The 23,377-nt window shown below is 35.6% G+C and overlaps 1 protein-coding gene across 1 annotated transcript in view; it reads left to right on the forward strand.

Annotated features, from left to right (window-relative positions):
- Positions 1–23,377, forward strand: part of TRDN (triadin) — a 365,907-nt gene that overhangs the window by 305,053 nt on the left and 37,477 nt on the right. The window contains exons 24-27 of the transcript XR_004299993.1: positions 16,334–16,360; positions 16,838–16,867; positions 20,671–20,703; positions 22,469–22,516. The gene's annotated coding sequence lies outside the window, so the exon portion shown is untranslated. The remainder of the gene's footprint in view (positions 1–16,333; positions 16,361–16,837; positions 16,868–20,670; positions 20,704–22,468; positions 22,517–23,377) is intronic.

The following is a 23,377-nucleotide window of genomic DNA, read 5'->3' on the forward strand; positions in this document are numbered from 1 at the left end:
TAGTGGGAGTATGTTTAGTTGCATGCATTACTCAATAGAGTAACCCTCCATTTAGATAGAGTTGTCACTTGTTCATTAAAGACAATTATTGTTGACACTGTGAAACAATGCACAAGAGCTAAGAATACAAAGATGATGGTTGCATTGCTGTCCCTGCCTAGTGAATTTCACAATTTATTTGTGGAAGACAAATGAGTAAATAATTACAAAGTATTGCAAATAATTACAGTGTACAGAGATGATGGTTTTCATACGATGCTGAGAGTACAGATTAAGGGCATCTAACTCATCCTGGAAAGAGATCAGGAAATGCTTCCAGAGGGAGACAATAGCTGATGTGAGACTTGACAAATGAGCATGGTATGGTGAAAAGAGGCAAGAAGAGGGCAAAAACATTGGGTGATATGATGGGGAATGAAAATGATATATATGAGTCTCTAATAGAAGCAGAAACTGAGAAGGAAATGAACAAGTGGAAGTACACTCAAGATATATTTAGAAAATGGAATCAACAGGGCTCTCTTAAGAGCTGAATAGGGATAACAAAGCATGGAGAAGAATTTTGGATGATTTCTAGCCTCCTGGTTGGAATTATAGATAGAAGGTAGTATCATTTACCAGTATAGGGGATGTGTTTGGAAGAGAAAAGGTTTTTTTCTTTAGAAAGTTTGATATGTGAGTCAATAATAGAGTAAACCCATTTATCCCTATATCTTCTATTTCCTCCCAACTTTTCAAAGTATATATATGATATCAGAATTGATATACTTTCTATGCCCTTAAAGAGAGGTACCTAGCATGGCATTTCAACCAAATCTAATTACTAGACTGTCTCCAGAATTAAATCATCCATAAGAATTCAGTTTTCAATTAATAGGTAAAGGTTATAAGCTAAATATTCTTAGGAGACTGAAGTGCTTAGCATGCGCTAAATGCTAGGTGATCACTGAATGAATGAATGATTGAATAATTGAATAATCATGGTGTGTTGTCAGTGTTATATTAAATTCCCTATCAAAAATTTAAAAAGGCTTCAAAGTAATGGTTCTGATTAACTTCCTCTATCTTTCTATTGGTTCTCTATTAACTTCCTCTAATCTCTCACACCTAATCATGGTGAAACAAAACATTTGCTACTAACAGTTTAATCAACATCACTTTAAACCCTTTGAACATCAAGGAGTAGGACCCAAAGATACCCTCACCACTCGTTTAAGGCAAAATATAAGAGAAGGATTGTGAACAGAATGGTCAAGTGTAGCTGCTTAAATAACAAAAAAGTTTCCATAGAAATTTATTGTAGTACAGCCTCAAGAAATTTAACAAAATAATTGGTACCTAGAAAATTTAGCCCAATGCAAAGCCAATAAAGATGGAAAAGTCATTTCTATATTTGAATGTCACTGGGTTCATGTATCTAGGAGGCCATATTACCACAGATCTTAATATGGTAAACCTTAAAGAACTTTCTAAGCTCTATCTCAATATACTATCAAATACTGCTGTTTTTAAAATTAAAGGACACCATGAACAATATTTTTACTTCTTACCACCAGACTGCATTTCTATCAATCCTAACATAAACTAAAAATTCTTCCAGAAATTTAGTTCCAATTGTCAGAGGCAATTCTTGCTTATCAAGTTCTTTTAGAAGATTAAAGGTCAATTTTCAAAGCATTATTTGTAATTTCTTTTTTTGATTTATAGCACTACATAAATGATGCTAACCTTCACATAATTTTACATTAAATCTCGAAAAATATATTTGTAAACATTAGATAAATGATAATACGGTATTGTTTCAACCAAATAACTTTATATAGTACATTTGATAAAGAAAGATCGCCTCTAATGTAGACATGTCCACAGGTAAAAGAAGAATATTTACTCAAATTCATATACAAGTCAGACAGCAATTCCTTTTAGAGTTTTATAATATATTTTATATATTTAATGTTTAAACTTCTTCCATTTTAATTTTGTTAATTAAAAGATTATAAACCTCATAAAACATGTAGCTGAGTAAAAATGGCTTCTAGTAAAATGTAATAAGGTTTCTGAACTGGTTCAAACATCCCATAAAAGTCCTTATGATATTCTCTTGCCTCCTCCAAATGGCTTGCTTATTCGTTATATATGGTACAAAGTTTGGATATTAATCTTCAAGTCAATTTAAAAGGTAAAGTGCCTATCTGATAGTTCTTTCTCGTTAAGATGTAAATCTACAGCAAAGCCAATTTCTGCTCTGTACTAAATAGCTGTGTAAATAGATATATTATATCTGGAACAGACTCACCAGTCTTAGAAACAAGGTTTGTTCTTCTGTCCTTAGACTTAAACATGCTTCTAACAGCAGAAAATCTATTAGGAATTGAGCAAACAAATTTACTAAAGAGCAATAAGCCCACAAGAAATTAATGCTGCAACTTTTCAGGTTGATTATCTAAATTATGTCTCCCTTGTAAATGATTTACTATTTATATTTAAATTAATATTTAACATAATTATATCACTCTACCTGGATGAGATCTTAGAAACCATCAATCTAACTTCCTCCGTTTCTTTTCTTTTTGTAAATGAAAAACCAAGCAAGTTAAATGGCCATGTCAAAGCCACTCAAACACTCAAGCAAATGAGTGTTTGAGTGAGAACCAAACCCGACCCTTAAGACCTCTTAACTATTGCTTGTCCCAGCACACTACACATTTATAGTTTCTGATTATACTAGGTCAAGATTTTATTATTTTTTGTCAGATGTTACTTAAAAAATTTCCTTAGTACATATAGATGTAGACATGCTATTTATTCTTTTATGTAATTTTAAACTGCTATGATTTCTATCATTCATGTGTCTAATATTTCAGAATATTTTTGACTCATTTTTTCCTTTTACCTCTTTTTTTATTCATTGAATATGACGATTTTTTGTTTAAGTCAATGCATAGTAGAAGTAGAAATGGGAAATATTACATTGATAATTTCATTTGTTCTTAGTAAAATTCAAGAAATATAGAAAATACAAAAATATAAAGGCTATAATAAAAATATAAGAAAGTTAAAATTCCTGTAAACAAAATAAACAAATATATGTATGTAGATACCTGTTATATTGCTTCTTACTATTTGAAACATATTCTGTGATATGGAGCCAGTTACTATCTCCATGAAAACATCAGAATTACAATGATTTGTTTTCCTTTGTAAAAATAAAAAAAAGCTTGCATTATATGAATTTGATTTCATATCACATCCTTTATAGATCTCAATCACAAACATCTGAATAGAATATTGCTGTCATATATATTGAAAAGTTGACACACTGGAATCATCATAAGCATGTTCGGTTTTTAGCTTTATCCATTTATGTCTCAGTAGATTGAAACCTTTCTCCTTGACTCTAATTAAGCTTAATGTGCTGAAATATGACATACACAATTAGCTGGAATTCAAAATTGCAAAAAAAAAAATAGCCATAGATTTTGTTAAATGAATACTATTAACAAATGTACTCATGGTTATCAAACAGTGACTTTCAAACTTCAAAGTGTGTCTGATATACCTGGAGGGCTGGGCTCACCCCCAGAGTTTATGATTCTGGAGGTCAGGGGTAGGGTTCAGCATGTACATTCCTTTTTTTTTTTTTAAGATTTTATTTATTCATTTGAGACACAGAGATACAAAGAGAGAGAGAGAGCATGAGCAGGGGGAGGGGCGGAGGGAGAGGGAGAAGCAGGCTCCCCGCTGAGCCAGGAGCCCGATATGGGGCTTGATCCCAGGACCCTGGGATCATGACCTGAGCCGAAGAAAGACGCTTAACCATCTGAGCCACCCAGGCGCCCCAAGCAAGTACATTTCTAATAAGTTCCCAGGTTATATTATTGTTTGAGAACCACTGCCTTATAGAATTCTCCTCCAACAAACAATTTACACTGTCCTTACACTTATTGTTATCTAAATGTGACCCTTAGGGAATATATAGGCTTAGACCATGTATAAACAGACATACACATGTCCTTTATTCATTCATATATCTGCAGATGTGTTTTCCTGAGAAGCTTCATCAGATTTTAAACTGGTACAATATCATCTCTTAACTGAATGTATGAGATTATGAATCTGAGAATGCAAAAGAGCTAAAGAACATGTGGGGATAATATCAGCAAGATAGTGGTATAGAAATTTCTGGTGTCCATTCCCTTCCCAAAACATCAATTTGAAAACTGTCTATACACAAAAATACTTTCACAAGAGCTAAGGATTCCAGGTGAGAAATATAGCACCCCACCCCCTCTTCCTTACCTGGGCAGCTTAGCACAGAAAGAGACACCCTCCCTGTGGAAGAAGGAGAGTGAAGAGAGTACTCAACTTCACTGCAGACACCGGCATTGGACTGTGCCAGCACCAGGCTGATTCTCAAGGTCCTAGGTGGCTCCCACAGTACTAGGCTCCCAGCCCAGCCTGGCACTGACTGACCAGCTCCCACAGCCTCAGGCAGCAACCATGGCACAAGATTCCTAGCAGGTTCCCATAAATCTGCTGCTGGCCCCTCCCAGCACCAGCCAACTCCCCCAGCACAGGCTGGCCCCTGTAGTCCCAGGCTGCAAGCAATTTCCCATGGACCAAGACTCCTAGCCTGATCCCAAGCCAGGCAAACCCCAATAGACCCAGGCTCCAGCTGGGCTCCTGTAAACCCAAGCTCTGGCCCTGCCTCAGCACCAGGTCATTTTTGGTGGCTTCCTGAGGTCTCAGATTTTGGACTGGCTCCCACAAACCTAGGCTCCTGTCCTGCCCCAGGACCAGGCCAGCTCACATGGCCCCAGCCTCGAGGCTGACTTCTGTGAAACCAGACTCCCAAACTGTCCCAGCACTGGGCCAGCCCCCAAGACAGATGCCAGGTCCACCCCAGTGGTCCCTGACACATAGTCAGCCCCCCGAAAATCCAGGCACCAGGCTATTCCCAATGGACCCAAACACAAGGCCTGCCCACCTGCTGACCCAGATACCAGATCTGCCTGCCCAAAGACTCCAGCAGTAATCCTGCCCATGGACATCATGAGATGGCATACCCAGAATCTCTGGATGAGCTGATGGGTGAGAAGCTTTGCCTGCTGAAGCCAGTATATAAAGATTGGAAGAGGTATCTTCTTGCTCAAATATGCACATACCAACATAGAGACAGAAGGATCATGAATAATCAATGGAATATGACACCACCAAAAGAAACTAATAAAGCTTCCATGGCCGACCCTAAGGAATGGAGATATATGAACTATCTGACAAAGAATTTAGAACAATCCTCTTAAAGAAATTCAGTGAATTACAGCAAATTACAGAGACAACTAAATGAAATTAGGAAAACAGTACATGAACAAAATGAGAAGTTCAAGAAAGAAATAGAAACCATTATAAACCAAAAAAACAAAAAACAAAAAAAACCCCAGAAATCCTAGAGTTGAAGAAAACAGTGACTAAACTGAAGCACTTAGTACAGAGCTTCAATAACAGATTTGACAAAACAGAAGAAGGAATTAATGGATTAGAAAATGAGTTATTTACAATCATCCATTCAGATGAGCAAAAAGAAATGAGAATGAACAACAGTGAAGAGAGCCTAGGCGAATAGTGGAATATTATTAAAAGAAACAATCTATGCATTACTGGAGTCTCAGGAGAAGAGAGGAAGAAAGACAAAAGTTTATTTAAAGAAATAATGGCTGAAAATATCACCAATCTGGAGAGATATTTGGCCATTCAAGTTCATGAACCTAATAGGTCACCCAATTTCCCCCCAAAACGATCTTCTCCAAGACACCTTATTATCAAAGAAAAAGAGAATTTTAAAAGCAGAAAAAGAAAAATATTCTTTATATATAAGAGAGCTCCTCTATATCTATCAGCAGATTTCTCAGAAGAAACCTTGCAGGCCAGGAGAGAGTGAGATAATTTATTCAAAGTGCTAAGAGAAAAACAACTGCCAACCACTTATAACTGCCTGGCAAGGTTGTCTCTCAGAAATGAAGAAGAGATAAAGACTTTCCAAAAAAAAAAACCAACCAAACAAACAAACAAAAAACCCAAGAAAACTGAGGGAGTTTATCTCCACTAAGCCTGCCTTACAAGAAACGCTGAAGGGAGGTATTCAAGCTAAAATTAAAGGATGCCAATTAGTAACATGAAAAATATGAAAATATAAAACATACTGGTAAAAGTAACTATATAGTCAAAATCTAAATACCCTAATACTATAAAATGGTGGTGTGTTAATCACTTAACTATTGTATAAAGTTTAAAAGACAAAAGTATTAAAATAGCTATAGTTATAATAAGTTTTTAATGGATACACAATATAAAAAAAGGTAAATTGTGACAACAAAAACATAAAATACGGGGATGGGAATAAAAAGGTAGAGTTTTTATATACAATTGCAGGCAAGCTGTTATCACTTTTTAAAAGACTGTTATATTTATAAGATATTTTACAGAAGCCCCGTGGTAAGTAACCACAAAGCAAAACACTATGGGAAATACCTGAGAAGATAAATAGAAGAGAATCAAAACATACCACTACGGAAAATCATCAATTCACAGAGTGACAATAAGCAAGCAAGAAAGAAACGAAGTACAAAAAAGACAGAAAGCAAAAATATGGCATTCCTAAGTCCTTATTTATCAATAATTACTTTAAATGGAGGTGGATTAAATTCCTTATTCAAAAGGCATAGAGTATCTGAATGGGTAAAACAACAACAACAACAACAACAACAACAACAAACAAATATAACCCAGCTATATGCTGCTTGCCAATAAGGGACTCACTTCAGCATTAAGGACACAGGGAAGTTCAAAGTGTAAGAGTGGAAAAAGATACTTCAAATAAATGGAAACCAAAAGAGATCAAAGGTAGGTATGCTTAGGCAAAGTAGACTAAGAAATGCTATAAGAAAAACAAGAAGGTCATATAATGATAAAGGTGTCATTTCTGAAGGGGGTAAAAGGAATAATTTTATCTAATGAGGTAAAATATCTGTATACTGAAAATTATAAGACATTGATGAATGAAATTGAAGAAGTTATAAATATATGGAAAGATACCCCATGTACATAGATTGGAAGAATTAATATTATTAAAATGTTCATACTACTCAAAGCCCTCTGTAGACTTACTGCAATCCCTCTCAAAATTCCAATGGCACTTTTTACAAAAATAAAAAACAATCCTAGAGTTAATATAAAACCACAAAAGACCCTAAATAGCCAAAGCAATCCTGAGAAAGAACAAAGCTGGAGGCATTACACTTACTGATTTTAAATTTTGTAACAAAGCTGTAGTAATTAAAACAGTATGGTACTGGCATAAAAACAGACATAGAGGACACCAATGAAACAGAACCAAGAGCCAGAAATAAACCCATGCATATCCAGTCCAATAATATTTGACAAAGATGCCAAGAATTCTCAATGAGAAAAAAAAAAATTCTCAATGAGAAAGGATGCTCTCTTCAGTTAATAGTGCTGGAGAAATTGGATATTCACATCCAAAAGAATTAAATTGGACCTCTGGCTTACACCATTCACAAAAATTAACTACAAATACGTTAAAGACTAAAATGCAAGACCCAAAACTATAAAACTCCTAGAAGAAAAGATAGAGGAAAAACTCCTTGACATTGATTTTGGCAATGATTTTTGGATATGATACCAAAAGCACTAATGACAAAAGCAAAAATAAATTAGATTACATCAAACTAAAAAGCTTCCAAATCTCAAAGGAAATAATCAACAAATGAAAAGACAACCTATGGAACGGGGGAAAATAGTTGCAAACCATCTATCTAATAAGGGGTTACTACCCAAAATATATAAGGAACTAATATACTCTATCACAAAAACCAAGTAATCTGGTTTAAAAATGGGCAGAGGACATGAACAGATGTTTTTTCTAAAGATATACAAATGACCACCTGGTATATGAAAAGATGCTCATCATCATTAATCGGCAGGAAAATGCACATCACAACCACAATGAGACTCATACCTATCCGAACGGCAATTTTCAAAAACACAGGAGGTAAGTGTTGGTGAGGATGTGAAGAAAAGGAAACTTTCATGCACTGCTGATGGGAGTGTAAATTGGGATACAGTATGGAGATAAGGGTATGTGTTGTGGTGAATGCTGTGTTGTGTAAGACTGATGAATCACAGACCTGTACCCCTGAAACAAATAATACATCATATGTTAATTAAAAAATCAACAATTAAAAATAGAACTATTATATGATCCAACAATCCCACACGTCTGGATCTATTTCTAAAGGAATTGAAATCACCATCTTAGAGAGATATCTCTACCCCCATATGTATTGCAGCATTACTCACAATAACCAATATATGGAAACAACCTCAGTGTCCATCAATGGATGAGAAGATAAAGAAAATATGCTATACATATACAATGGAATATTATTCATCCACAAGAGAGAAGGAAATCCTGACTTTGTGATTACATGGATGGACCTTGAGAGCCTTATGCTAAGTGAAATAAGTCAGACAGAGAAAGACAAATATTGTATGTTCTCACTTATATATGAAATATGAAAAAGCTGAACTCAGAAGTAGAAAATAGAATGGCAGTTGCCAGGAGTTCAGGAATATGGGAACTGATGTGATATTGGTCAAAGGGTACAAACTTTCAAGTATAAGATGAATAATTCCTGGGGATCTTATGTACAGCATTATGAGTACAGTTAATGTTGTATTATATACTTCATAGTTGCTAAAAGAGTCAATCTTAAATGTAATCACCACACACAAAAAAAGAGATAAATATGTGAGGTGATGGATATATTAGCGAAACTTATGGCGGTAACTGTTTCACAGTACATATGTGTATGAAACCATCAAGTTGTACACCTTAAACTTACACATGTGGTATATCAATTATATCTCAATAATGCTGGAAAAACATTTAGATTTTAGTGGTGAGATTTAACAAGACTTCTTAGCACTACTCCTTCTGTGCTTTGTATCCACGGATTATTATAAGTCATTAAAAAATCAGTCTCCAGGCCCCTGGGTGTCTCAGTTGGTTAAGCGGCCGACTTGATTTCGGCTCAGTTCATGATCTCAGGATTGTGAGATCCAGCCCCACGTTGGGCTTGGGGCTCAGCAGGGAATCTGCTTGAGATTCTCTCTCCCCCTTTCTCTTTGTCCCTCCCCCACCATGCACATGTGCATGTGAGCCTCCTCACTGTCTCTCTCTCAAAAAAAAAAAAAAAATCAGTCTAATATGCACTCTATCTTGGCAAATGTTTATTTTATCCCTGTAGGACAATAGTTCTCACACTTAAGTGGTCATTAAAATTACCTGAGAAAGCTGCTAAAAGACAAATTGCTGAGCCCCACCCCCAAAGTTTCTGATTCAGTAGGTATAGGGTAAAGCCCAAGAATTTGTACTTCTAACATCCCAGGTGCAGCTGCTGCTGCTTCAGGAACCCCAGTTTGGGAACCACTCCTCTAGGACCTAGACTGACAAGGGTATCTCAGAGGGAAAATGCACAGAAACATAACACACATATACCCTGTATCGTTTGTGAAGCCTGGTATGTTTATTTTGGAAAACAAGAAAATATTCAAGATGATTTCTAAGATCCCTCCGGTTTTAAAATTCTCTCATTATATGTTATAAAATTTATAAGATCCTACTGGTTTTATATCAAATTCTTATCATATATTGAAATTTAATGGTCTTATTTAATGATACTCTATTAGATTATCTAAGTAAAAATTCTCCAAGATCTTCATATGTATTATATGCCTAAAATAATGCTGCATTTAAGCATTTTACAACATTCAAATGTTATGATATTCATCTGCATTGTCTTGACTAAATTAAAGTATAATAAATCCATATGGAGGGAACTAATTTGCTCATTGGAGCCAATAATGAGGACGTTTCTGTGATATTAATCAAATTATGAATTTTTTGAATAAATTCATGAAAATTCAGTTTCCTACTTCTGCTTGTGAATTTTACTTTTCTTAGTTTTGAAATTTACAGTCTAAATGACCTCATTAATGAGCAGGCATTAGGACACCTTTGATTGGTTTTGCTGCATATCTATCATATTGTAGAGGTGGTTAGAGAGTTTAAGATAAACATAGTGCACAGATAAAGCTACTTCATTAATGAATTAAGATAGTTATTTGATAAATATATATTTAAAATATGTTAAAGGTATTTATGGATATGTGAATTAGAAAGATCATTAAATGGGTGCCTGGGTGGCTCAGTCAGTTAAGCGTGTTCTCATCAAGATTAACTTGCCTTTGGCTCAGGTCATGAGCCCAAAGGCCATGGGATCAAGCTCCGCATCTGGCTCCCTGCTTGGCTGGGAGCCTGCTTCTCCCTCTCCCTCTGCCTGCCGCTCCCCCTGCTTGTGCTCTCTCCCTCTCTCCCTCTATCTGTCAAAAAATAAGTAAATAAAATCTTTAAAAAAAATCATTAAATGAAATTATTCCATTATTGATCAATGTTAAATAATTAATCAACATGAAAATTTGTTATAAAGCAGATTATTTAAAAGCCTTTATTGACATTATTCACATTAACAATTTCTTAGGTCAGAATTGTTATTACACCAAGCTATATAGATCTATATTCCATATAGACTTTGGCTATTGATTCATACATAAAACCTGACTGCTAAAATTTCTTTGAGTGTCAAAAATCTGTACAAATAATTTATTGGTATGTTAGATAATAATATATTACCATGTCAGAAATAATTTATTTCTGATCAAATAATAGATACATCAAAAAATATAATATCCAATGGAATAACACAAGGATGTGTATTGCTCTCTTTTCTTTGTTTTTGATATTTGTTTGTTTGCTTTTACCTGTATCTTAAAGAATTGATACCCATTGAGCAAGGCATACTTGTTCTTCATTGTAGAAAACATAGAAAACATATGTGACTCTTGAAGATGACTTAGTCCTAGGGTCATGACCTAGAGTTTGATATCAGGGGCAATTGGAACTGTTACCTAATCATTGCATGAATAATTTAAAATTTATTATTCACATCCCATACAATATTTAAAAGGATTACCAGTACATAGCCTTTACTGCGTTCACCTCAATTAGTTAGAAGTAACAAGTTAAACTGATAAGAACAGATATCTTGATGAGAACGTCAAATGAAGTGTGACTTAAATTTAAAAATTCCATCTATTACGACTTTATGGACTGAACATTTGATTATATCCAGTTCTTTTTTTTTTTCGCGTTTAAGGTATCTTTGCTGGAAAGTGTAACTTTGTTCCCTTAGCTAATTTACCCATTTGGAGCACAATAATTGTCCTTCCTTAGGTCAGCCTCCAACCTGGCAACAACAAGGGTCTCATAGCCTTGTAGTGAGGCATCTACCCCAGCAGGCTTCTGGTGAGAGGCTTCCAGTCCCGATTTGCACTCAATTGCTGGTATAACATATTTGCATAGTAGATATTCATTTAATTTAGTCAACATACATTTATTAATAAATTCCAATATGTCAGGAACCATGCTAAGCTTTGGAAGCACTACAGTTCTTGCTTATATGGAAGTTAGAGGATATTGGAGGAGATAATCAAGTAAACACACATCAATACAGTACTATTAGAGCTAGAATATATAAATAGAGGGAATACTATTGGAATATGAAAGGTGCACCCAACTCAGTCTGAGGGATTAAGGGAAAGCTATCTTATTTTTTGGATAATATCTGAATAATAAATGATATTCAGCCAGATTAAAAAGAGGAAGAATGTTCTAGACAGGGAGATCAATATATAAGACAGTCCAGAGACAAAAGACACTTTAAGTTAGTGTTTAGAAATAAAATACTTCAGTATGGCTTGAATATAGAGTACAAAACAGTGAAGAGAGAGAGAAGAGGGTAATGAGATGCAGCAATTTGGTTCATTGAAAACCTCACAGACCAGGCAGAGGCAGTTGGAGTTCACAAAGACGGTCCATGCTTTAGGCTGAGCTGTGATATGTGAAATGATTGTACATGCATTCTAGAAAATCTCTCTGGCTACAAAGTTGAAAGAAGAGTGAGGGGAGAAAGCCTACGTTTTCATGACCAGGTTGGATGTTCATGGTAATTACGGGGAGAAGCAGTGGTGGGCTGGGTTAAGTACTGGCATAGTGTATTTGTTTCCTAGGGCTGTGGTAACAAGTACCACAAACTGTGTGGCTTGAAATAACAGAAATTTATTCTCTCATCATTCTAGAGACAGAAGTCCAAAAACGAAGTGTAGGCAGGGCCATGATCTCTTTGAAGGTTTGGAGGAGAATCTGTTCCATACATTTCCCTTAGCTTCTGGAATTGCCAGCCGACCTTGGTGTTCTTTCGCTTGTAGAAACATCATTCAAATCTCCACCTCTGTCATCACATGGTATTCTCCCTGTATGTCTTCACGTTATCATCCTTCTCTCTATGCATGTCTGTTTCTGTGTCTCTTCTCCTTCTCTTATAAGGACTCCAGTCATATTAGATTAAGAGTCACCCTACTTAATGACTTCATCTTAATTATATCTGCAAAAACCCTATCTCCAAATAAGGTCACACTCACAAGGTACTGAGCCTTAGGACTTCAACATAATTTTGGGGGGAACACAATCAAATCCATAAGGCAGAATGTAAAGAGAAGAGCAGAATAATTAGAGAGATAATATAGGCTGCAACTGATATGAACTTGGAAATAAATATATATGGGAAAGAGCATGTAAAAACCAACCCTGAGGGCACCTGGGTGGCTCAGTCAGTTAAGCATCTGCCTTCAGCTCAGCCTGGGATGGAGTACCGCATCAGGCTCTGCATTCAGTGGGGAGTCTGCTTGCCCCACTGCCCCTCCCCCCTGCTTGTGATCTCTCTCTCTCTCAAATAAATAAATAAATAATAAATAAATAGAATATTTTTTAAAAAACAACCCTGAGGGGCGCCTGGGTGGCTCAGTCGTTAGGCGTTTGCCTTCGGCTCAGGTCATGATCCCAGGGTCCTGGGATCGAGCCCCACATCGGGCTCCCTGCTCGGCAGGAAGCCTGCTTCTCCCTCTCCCACTCTCCCTGCTTGTGTTCCTGCTCTCACTGTGTCTCTCTGTCAAATAAATAAATAAAATCTTTAAAAAATAAATAAATAAATAAAAAACAACCCCGAAATCCTGATTTCATAATTAAACAGCTTCATGGAAATAAAATAGTTATGCAGTATTTATCACAACCTGATTGTAGGAATGAGTAGAACTTTCAAGTCAAGATTTTCTTAATTTAGCTTGCCATCAAGGGCAAAATTGAACAATCTTATATTTGCACACAATTTGTGTGTGTTTGTGTTTTTAATGTGTATTCATGCATGTTTCTTAGGCTTATGTCAATAGATTTATTAGATTCTCAGAAAGAAACATGACCATTCAGTACTCCAAATGCCACTACAGAGAGTCTCTGTAACTTTGCTTTTATCCTTACATTTAGGCAGAGTACATAGCTGTACACCTGAGCCACACTGATTGGGCCCAAAATAACATTTCTCTTATCAAACTGGGCTTGGTATAGTGTAACTGGTCCATGGTGAGAGCAGAGGGTGGAATCCTGTAAAAACTGTTACATATTTATGGTTGGGATTTTTTTAAGATGTTATTTATTACATTATACTACATTATACTATTTTATCCCCCTGAGAACACATATAACAAATTCATCTTAGGTAACAGTACCAGGAATTGCTATGCCAGGAATTCTCTTTAAAAACTTATTTATATTTTAAAACATTTTGAATTTTATAATTGACTGCACTTTTTATCCTTGCCTGAGCACTAGAAAGCTGAGAGCTGGATTGTCATGCCAAGTCAAAGGAAGTATGTAATAATTTTAACATTCATTTTGTGTTCTAATGTAATTCCTGAATTCATACATTTTCTTAACTTCATTTTTCTTGACTCATTTCTCCATTTACTTACCTTCTCGTGTTCTCATTAATTATTTCATTTATTTACCTAATGAACAAACTATAATTGAGTGCATGCTATGTAATCATGTATTAGGTATTGCACCAGTTGCCTGGATTCAGTGATGGATAAACATTATCTGTTTTCCGATATCTCAGTCTAGAAGGGAAGGTATTCATTCAAGTTAATATTTATAGTACATTGTGATTAACAATTATCAAAAGATCTAAAAAATAATATTGGTGCATAAAAGGGGAATGCAGCCCAACCACCTTAGATAAAAGGCTTTCTGAAGAGGAGATGGTTGAGCTGAGCCATAAGTAGAAGGTAACCAAATAAAAAGTGAAGGGAACAAAACTCCTATGAAAAATAATAAAAAAATCAAAATCTCTACATAAATGGTGAAAGATTGCATGTTTGGGAAGTAGAAAATTCAATGTTGCTAAGATGTCAGTTGCTCCCAGCTTGGTCTATAGATTCAATGCAATTTCCATCAAAATCCCAGCAAGTTATTTTGTGAATGTTGACAAACTGATTCTAAAATTTATGTGGAATGGAAAAAAAACTCACAGCAGCCAACACAATACTGAAGATCAAGATCAAACTTGGAAGACTGACACTACCCAATTTCAATGCTTACTATAAAGAACCACAGTATTGTTTCCATTGTTTCTTTCCCTGGCCTCAGGTAGTTTCCTTGTAAGCCTATGCTGGTTAGTGCTCATCTGAAGATTTAAGGGGGCCTTCCACAAATCCCCAGAACTTTCTCTATCTCTTTTTCTCTCTCTCTTTCTTCTTTTCTCTGCAGCTCTCTGCTTTACATGACTCTGCCCTGGGCTCTCTAGCTGTCTTGGCCTTTCCAGACTCCCAGCTCCATCTCATCAATTCAGCTCCATTCCTTCACTAAGGCCTTATATTTCTCTTAAGGCATTAAGCTGGGACAATCATAGAACACAGCTCATTTATTTTCCATCACTTAAAAATCACTGTCCTTTGTTGTCTATGTCCAATATCTTTAAAGCCAGTGCTTTACATATTTTATCTGCTTTCTATAGTTTTAAGTGTGAGGACTAATCACAAGAAGTCAAGTGAGTGGGAATTTAAAAAGGAAAAAGTAATCGATATAGTTAGTTATATCTATTAGTAGTAGCAAGTGTGTGCGTGTAGGGGGGGATTGCTGACCAAAGAGACCTGATAAATAAAATGGTGGAAATAGAAGCTAGATTTTAGTGAATTAATAATTAAATGGGAGTCAGGAAATAGAAAAAGCAAGTAAAGATGACATTCGCAGGAAGTTGAGTTGAACAATGATGGAAACGTACTGGATGATATTTATAAGGGAATATAGAATCAAAGGAAGATGCTTTTGTTTACTGTTGAAATCTTTGTTGAGATAAAAAATAAAGAAAATTAAAACTGATTATGGAGAAGGCAGAGTTTGACAAACAATGGGCTACAGAGTGACCACTAGTCTTTTCTGTAAATAAAGTTTTATTGGAACACAGCCATGCCTATTCATTTACATATTGTTGTTGGTTGCTTCTTTGTTACAACAGAATAGTTGAATAGTTGTGAATGAGATCATATGGCCTAAAGTCAAAAATATACACTGATCTTTCATAAAAAATTTGCCAGTCCTTACTAGGGATCCAAAAAGCAATAAAAGCATATATTTCTAGTCATCTGGAGTTTCAAATTCAGTAGCAATCATTTTTTTTTTTTTAAAGATTTTTTTATTTATTTGACAGAGAGAGACACAGCGAGAGAGGGAACACAAGCAGGGGGAGTGGGAGAGGGAGAAGCAGGCTTCCCGCTGAGGAGGGAGCCCGATGCGGGGCTCAATCCCAGGACCCTGGGATCATGACCTGAGCCGAAGGCAGATGCCTAACCGACTGAGCCACCCAGGCGCCCCAGTAGTAATCATTTTTAATATATTATACTGGGACAGATAACATTAATAATATTAATGAAAAAGAAAACAGTATGTCTTATTTTTTTATCTTCAACAATAAAGGGTTAGAAGTAATTTCTCAAAATAAAATTATGTGTTTTATCTTAATATTAGACCTAAAACTTAACATTGCACACAAGACTTTGCGAGCAAATTATTTTTAATGATGTAATAAAATTAAACTAAGAGTTTTTTTTATTTAAAAATGATTTTTTTAATTAGTGATTTTGTGTAGACATTAAATTACATATCCTGTAGAACTTAAATAAAGTACAATAGTTGGAGTTTATTGTTTTATTTTGATTTTCAAATATGTAATATTCTATCATATTCAATGTCAATTCAATAACAATTTATTGACCTGGTCTTTAATCATTTTTAAACTTTTTCTAGGCAAAGAAGTCAAGCCTAAGCCTCCACGTATGTTATATGCATGCCAAAAAATAAATAAATAAAACAAATCTTAAACGCATGCTTTTACTCATCCTCTGATTTCATAGTTGAATATTTTGCTTGAAGTCAAAGGCTTAACTATTTTGTGTAGACAATGTGCTTAAAATCCTCATATTTCTAATATCTTCCATATTTCTAATATCCTTTGTGTTTCTGAGAATATGCTATGCTAAAATTTTTCTTCAACTTTTGTTCGCTGAAGGTACAAACCAATACCTTTTGTTAACTTCTCATAAAATCTTAATTCACATTTTCATTTTATCTCAAATAATTCTTACTGTGATTGATAATAAGGAAACTTTGTATCAATTTGTTGGATTCATAAAAAGAAGAAAATTAATGCGGCAGATTAAAAACAATGAATGATATGTAAAGAAATATGCATGAGTACAGAAAAAATATCTTTATATAATCATCATTATTAATGTTCACCTATATTTTTAGAGCCACAAGTAAAAAAAGAAGAGAAACCAGGTATGTATATTTTATGTATAGATTCATACTTGCATTCCATATTTATAATGGTAGCATATTACCTCTTTGCCAATGTTGTGTCGTAGTGCAAATATTATACAAAAATGTTATCCTTTATCAACTTTTTAAAATAAGATGAACGTAATACATATTTATCTATACCACCTGTTCCTAGAAAAAATTCTACTTACAAAGGAGAAACTGCAGAGAGAGAAATTGATCTGGTTCAGAAGAAGCAATTGACTAATTGAGTTGAGTCCCATAAAACCCCTATTTTTGCTGATTACTGTAGGACACAGACATCCTGTCAGAAAAACAGCTCCTCTCATTCTTCTGTTTTTTGGGGAGCACCTGAGTGAGATGAATATTTCTGAGGGCTGCAGGATGCAGCAGAACTTTTTAAAAAGAACACACAGAAATCTGATTCTCAAAACAGTTAAAACTTTGGTTCATGTTTCCCAACTATTAGTGTGATAGGGCTGCTGTAATAAAATAAAATACCACAACCTGTGTATTTTAGGACAGCAGAAATTTATTCTCTCACAGTTCGGGGAGGTGGAAGTCTGAAATCAAGGTATCAGCAGGGCCATGATTCCCTTGAAGCTGGAGGGAAGAACCTTTCCCTGCCTCCTCTGGCTTCAGGTGTTTGTGAGCAATCCTTGGTGTTCCTTGGCCTGAAATTGCAGTGTTCCAATCTCAGCCTCTATCATTCCATGGACATCTTCCTCCTTTGTGTCTTTATCTCTGTCTTTTCTCCTCTTCTTGTAAGAACACCAGACATATTAGATTAAGGACCCAGCCTACTACCATATAACTACATCTTAACTAATTACACCTGTAAAGTCCCTATTTCCAAATCAGGTCACATTTTGAGGTGTTGGGGATTGGGACTTCAGCCTATCATCTTTTGAGAGGACACAATTCAACCCATAAAGGCCTATCCTCTGGTCCCCCCAAAATGCATGTCCTTCACATGTAGCAAAATACATACACCTCATTCCAACATCCCTAAAAGTCATAACCATTTTAGCAACAACTAAGTCCAACAGTTCATCAATTCAAAGTCCAAATCTCATCATCTTAAATATTTATGGGTGAAACCCAGGGTATGATTCTTCTTGCAGAAAATTTCTCTCCATCTGCAAAATCAGAAAACAAGTTATCTGCTTCCAAAATAAAACAGTGGGACAGGCTAGGTTAGACATTCCCATTTCAAAAGGGAAAAAAAAATAAAAGGAAAAGAAGGAATTATGTGCGCCAAGTAAATCCAAAACATAGCGGGGAAAATTCCATTAGATGTCAGGACCTGAGGATATCCTCTTTGGCTGAATACACAGTCCTCCGGGCCTGGTAGGGTGGTGGGTCTGCCTTTCTAGCCCACCTGGGTGACAGCCTGGTCCTCTCTACCCAAGAAGTTCCCATCAACCCAGGTTTTTGAATCTGTGACTCTGCTCTTAGAGTTGTTATTCCTTCATTTCATTCTCTCTCTATTTCTGTCAGGCGCATTGTTTTTACTTGCATAGAATTCTCAAAAACATGACCAGTTCTGCATTCAATTCATGATGATCCAATTGGACAAGAGGGTCCATTGGACAAGAGGGTCCTCCACAGATCCTTCCTCATAACTACATCTCTACTCCTGCCTTCTGCTGAGGTGGTAGATTGTATCTGCAAATTTGTCCAGTCACTCTCTTGGCTGTCTCCAGGGTGCACTGTCTCCATAAGTGGAGAATTCTCCAAATCATCAAGTGCCGATTCCTCTTGCTTCTCAATTTATCTTCACTCCTCAATTTATCTTCCCTTTCACATTTTATTATAAGCAGCAAGGAGAGATCAGGCTGCACCTTCCACACTTTACTTGGAAATTTCTTTGGCTAGATATCCATGTTCTTCACTTACAAATTCTACCTTCTGTTATTGAAACCCAAGTTTGGCTGCTCACAGCTTGAAAGCCAATACTCCAGAGACAAATGTTGGTTGCAAAGGAAAGGTTGCTTTATTCAAGAGGCTGGCAACCTGGAGAGATGGTAGACTGAGGTCCAAAGACCATCTTCCAGTTTCCTAGTTAAGAAGCAAGGGATTTTAAAGGGGAAATTCAGGGTAGTAGATTACATACATATTGATGAAAAGGGTGGGAAAAGATGATTATTCATGAGGAAGCTGGAGCATGTGCACTGAGCAAACATATATGTAACATCCATCTCATGTTCACTTTGGGATGGAGACTTAACACCAGAAGAAGGCAAAATTCAGCCCCTGATGTCAGGAGGTTCTCTTAGGATGAGGAGAAGGGACTGTGGGCATGCTCTGAATGCTGGTATAACCTAGATGGGGTCTTAGGCTTGTTATCTCAGGAAGAAATTCAGAGCCTTGCTTGTTCATAGGTTGGAACCGTATCAGTTGACCTTGAGTCCAGGCCTCTATGGAGACAACTTGTGGATCTGTTAGTGGAGTCTGAAAAAACATAATAGCTAACTAAAAGGAAACCATTCTATGAAAAACAAGCTTCTGCTAGTTTCAACTTCATTGACCCTATAGGGCATGGTTTCACTGCCACCCGACTGAGGAACACAATTCAACCAAGTTTTCTGCCACTTTATAACAAAAATCACCCAGGCAGGACCCAATAACATGTCCCCTATTTCTTTCTGAGACCTCACCAGAAGCACATTCAACATTCTTATTTCCAGCAACATGTCGTTGATATATGTATTTGATGAGGGTATACATATTTTCTAAATTGTCAGAGGTTTTCTTTATAGCTCTTCTTAATTTTCTTGAGTCCTCAGCAGAATAGACTTTGTCAATATTTCTGCCAATATCCTTTTCAAGGCAATGTAGGTTTTTGTTTTTGTTTTTTTCCTCTAACAAGTGTCTCAACTCATCAGCCAATTCCAAAGCCACTTTCACATTTATATGTATTTGTTACAGCAGCAACCCATCTCCTGGTATCAAAATCTATTAGTTTCCCTGGGTAGCTGGAATAAAGTGTCACAAACTGGGTAGCTTAAAACAAGAAACATTTCCTCTCACAGTTCTAGAAGTCCAAATTCAAGATGTCAGCAGAGCCATGTTCCCTTCGAAACTTGTGGAAGAGAATCTTTCCTAGTTTCTTCTTGCTTCTGGTGTTTGTGAGCAATCCTTGCTGTTTGTTGCCTTGTAGATCCATCACTCCAAGCTCTGTCTCCATCATCACATAGACTTGTTCTCCCTGTGTGTGTCTATTTCTGTCTCTTTTCCTGTCCTTATAAGGACACCAGTCAGATGGATTAATTAAGGACCCACCCTGCTCCATCCAGTATGACCTCATCCTACCTTAATTAATCACATCTGTAACAATCCTATTTCCAAATAAGATTACATTCTGAGGTATGGCAGGTTAGGACTTCAACATATCATTTTGTGGGATACGATTCAAGCCATAACACTATTTGTCTAAATTTCTAAATCATATGAGTACTCAAATATATTTCAAAAATACTCTTCTTATTCCTGCCATCAAATCATTTATATTGACACTGAAACTATACTCCACAATAATCATCTTGAGAAAACATAGGAAATTCGACTTGAAATCAATTAGCAGTAGCAACAGCTTAATGGCAGATAAGTAGGTTGCATGATATTAACTACTGCATGTTTAATAGACCAGCACTAACAAACCAGCAGGAAACTGAAATAATTTTTAGTAAAATTCTGCCTTTTTAATTATGGTAAACAAAATAAAATAATTTCCAGAATTGAATTTGTGCTCTAGTTTATTTTTTCAGATTATAAAATCTCTGCCTTTGTTTTCCCTTTAGAGTCACGAGTTAAAAAGGAAGCTTTAAAACCAGGTAAAAATATTTTTATTCTTAAATAGACACAGAACTGATATTGCCTTCATTTTAGAACTAAAAGAGACTTACCACACCCACCACTGGAGATTTACAGAGTCTCCCAGAGCCTCATTATTTTTCCTGCTTTGTTGCTCAGTATGCTTTCACAGGACTGGATTAGCTGAGAACGGGGATATTCTGTAAGTGAGAACATCTAGAATATGTTTTTAAATGGACCGCAGCAGACACTCTAGGTTTCAGGAGACATCTCTTGGAGTCCTTCAAACCCTAGTATGATCATATTTAATTTGTCGGCTTATTTCCAATGACATAGCAGAGTCAGAATCATAGACTACTGGGATTTGAAGAGAAAAATGACAAGAACTTATGAGACATCTATTATGAGCTTAGAAATAGCATAGGATTTTTATTTCCAATATATCATTATAAGAGACATGCAACAGGACAATTACTATCCATATTTAATGTTTGTGGAAACAGTTCAATAGACTAAATTCAGAAAATAAGTTATTTGTCCAAGATTTTCAAGGTAATAAATGTTGGAGCTAGGATTCTGCCCATGTCTGATTTACTCAAAACTCCCACTAAAAAATTGTCCCAGACTAACGATCATTTTATTAAGAGGTAACACTGACCTAATATCAGGGTGACCTTTCCAAGTTTATGTTGCTATTTAGTGTTTAAGTCCTAGCGCTGGTACCAGCTAGCTACTGACCTGAGGCAAGTTAAAAAAAAAACCCTCAAGCTGTATGGAAACTATTTCTTCATTGTAAAAAGTTACACAGCAGGATTCCTCAATATCAACAAATTCAAGAATCCAAGTTTAGATATACATACATTACCATCTTGCTCCTTTAATTCTCACCAAAGCTTACCCAGCAACTGATCATAAGCTTGATTCTAGTTGCTCTTAAAAATAATATATTTTTAATGTATCAAGACTTATAAATGCCTAAGTACTGTCTTATTTTTTTAATTTTTATTTATTTTTTTAAGTTTTTTATTTATTTAAGTAATGTCTACACCCAACATGGGGCTCGAACTCATGACCCGGAGATCAAGAGTTGTACACTCTTTGGACTGAGCCAGCCAGGCACTCCCTAAGTACTGTCTTATGATTTATTTTCCTGACTGTATTTTTTTGGTGTTTTGTTTTGTTTTGTTTTTGCTGCAGATGAATGTTACCAGATGGAAACATTTTGCATTTTCCTTATTTTTTTTTTAAACCAGAAGCCCAATACCATTTAAAACTTCTACTTAGGCCTAATGCCATTTAAAACTTTTAGTTATTATTATAAAATACCACAATTTTGCAGGTAATTTTATTGATTCCAGTTTTTTCATACATAAATGTTTCTTTTTGAACTTAATCTGAAAAAACTCGAATACATAGTATATACATTAATTTCATCTTGTCAAAATAATTTTTGACAAGAAAATTTTAAATATTTTCAGTAATATATATTTGCTATCTATATTTTGGCATTTATGCTTTGTTACAACCTATACTTTGGAAATTATAAGTACTTAAATGTAAATAAGAATTCTTGGTATACTGTTTCATGCAAAGGAAACCTTTAAGTTTTCCGTATAAATTAAAATGACATGAAAATTTAGACACAGTTTTTCTCCATGGACACATTTGTTGAAATCTGTCTGTTATTCACTGGCCTATGAAACAGAAAAAAAAAAAAAAAATCACCATACGTTAATTTACAAAGCTTCTAAACATCTGAAAAGATTTTCTTTTTATTGTTTTCAGAACAAGACATAGTGAAACCAGAAAAGACTGTTTCTCACAGGAAACCAGGTATTTTGCGGGTGGTACCTGTAGCATCACATTGTCTCTCCTTGTTCCGGTTTCAGCAGGATGAAGAGCTTAATGTGGAATCTAAAGTTTTCAGGGATGATTCATGTCTTAAGTCAGCCAACTTCTAGAACATCTCCAATTTCAGTCATCTTCACAATGTGTTTTGAACTGAGGGCTTGACCTGTCAAGTGTAACTAGGTAGCTAGTCTGTCCCTTCCCATCAGAGATTTAGCTTAGTACGAAGATCATCACCGCCAGCACTCAGGTGAATGGGCTCTATAGTTTGTTTTGTCCTGTCCTGTTTGGGGCAAGACATCCTTGGGAAAGTTATAATTCAGAATGGCTCATTAAAACATGATCATCTTGGATTCCAAAAATCCCAAGAAAAGGAAATCAACATTTCTCCCTGCTTCCTTCCCTCCTTCCTTCTTCCATCTTTGCCTCATTCTCTTTGGTTTTCATCCCTGGTTGTAATTACATTTTGGAGATAGTAGAGGTAAGCCAGTGTGTCCTGCTCATAAAAAGACATACAGAACTTACCAAAACAAATTTATCAATTGTTTTTTATTTAAGAATAAGAACTTTTAAGTTTTCATTTACGCTAATTAAATATGAGTTTAATTTGGAGGCAGTCCCAAGTCTCAGTTATTCTGTAGAATATTGTTCTTCATTCCAGGCTGAATTATTTAGCCAAAGTTATGAATGTGGTTAGGCCAGGATCTTTAATAAGTTAAAAACATAATTTCTCTAAGCATATCTTAGGAAATATTTTGCTTGTACGTTCAAAATTTTTACTGTAGACAAACTGTTTAAAATGGATTTGAGTCCATTTGATTTCATTCGCCTATGCTTTAAAGTGTA

The sequence above is a fragment of the Phoca vitulina genome, unplaced genomic scaffold (assembly GCF_004348235.1).
Source record: "Phoca vitulina isolate PV1807 unplaced genomic scaffold, GSC_HSeal_1.0 scaffold9, whole genome shotgun sequence".
Lineage (NCBI taxonomy): Eukaryota > Metazoa > Chordata > Mammalia > Carnivora > Phocidae > Phoca > Phoca vitulina.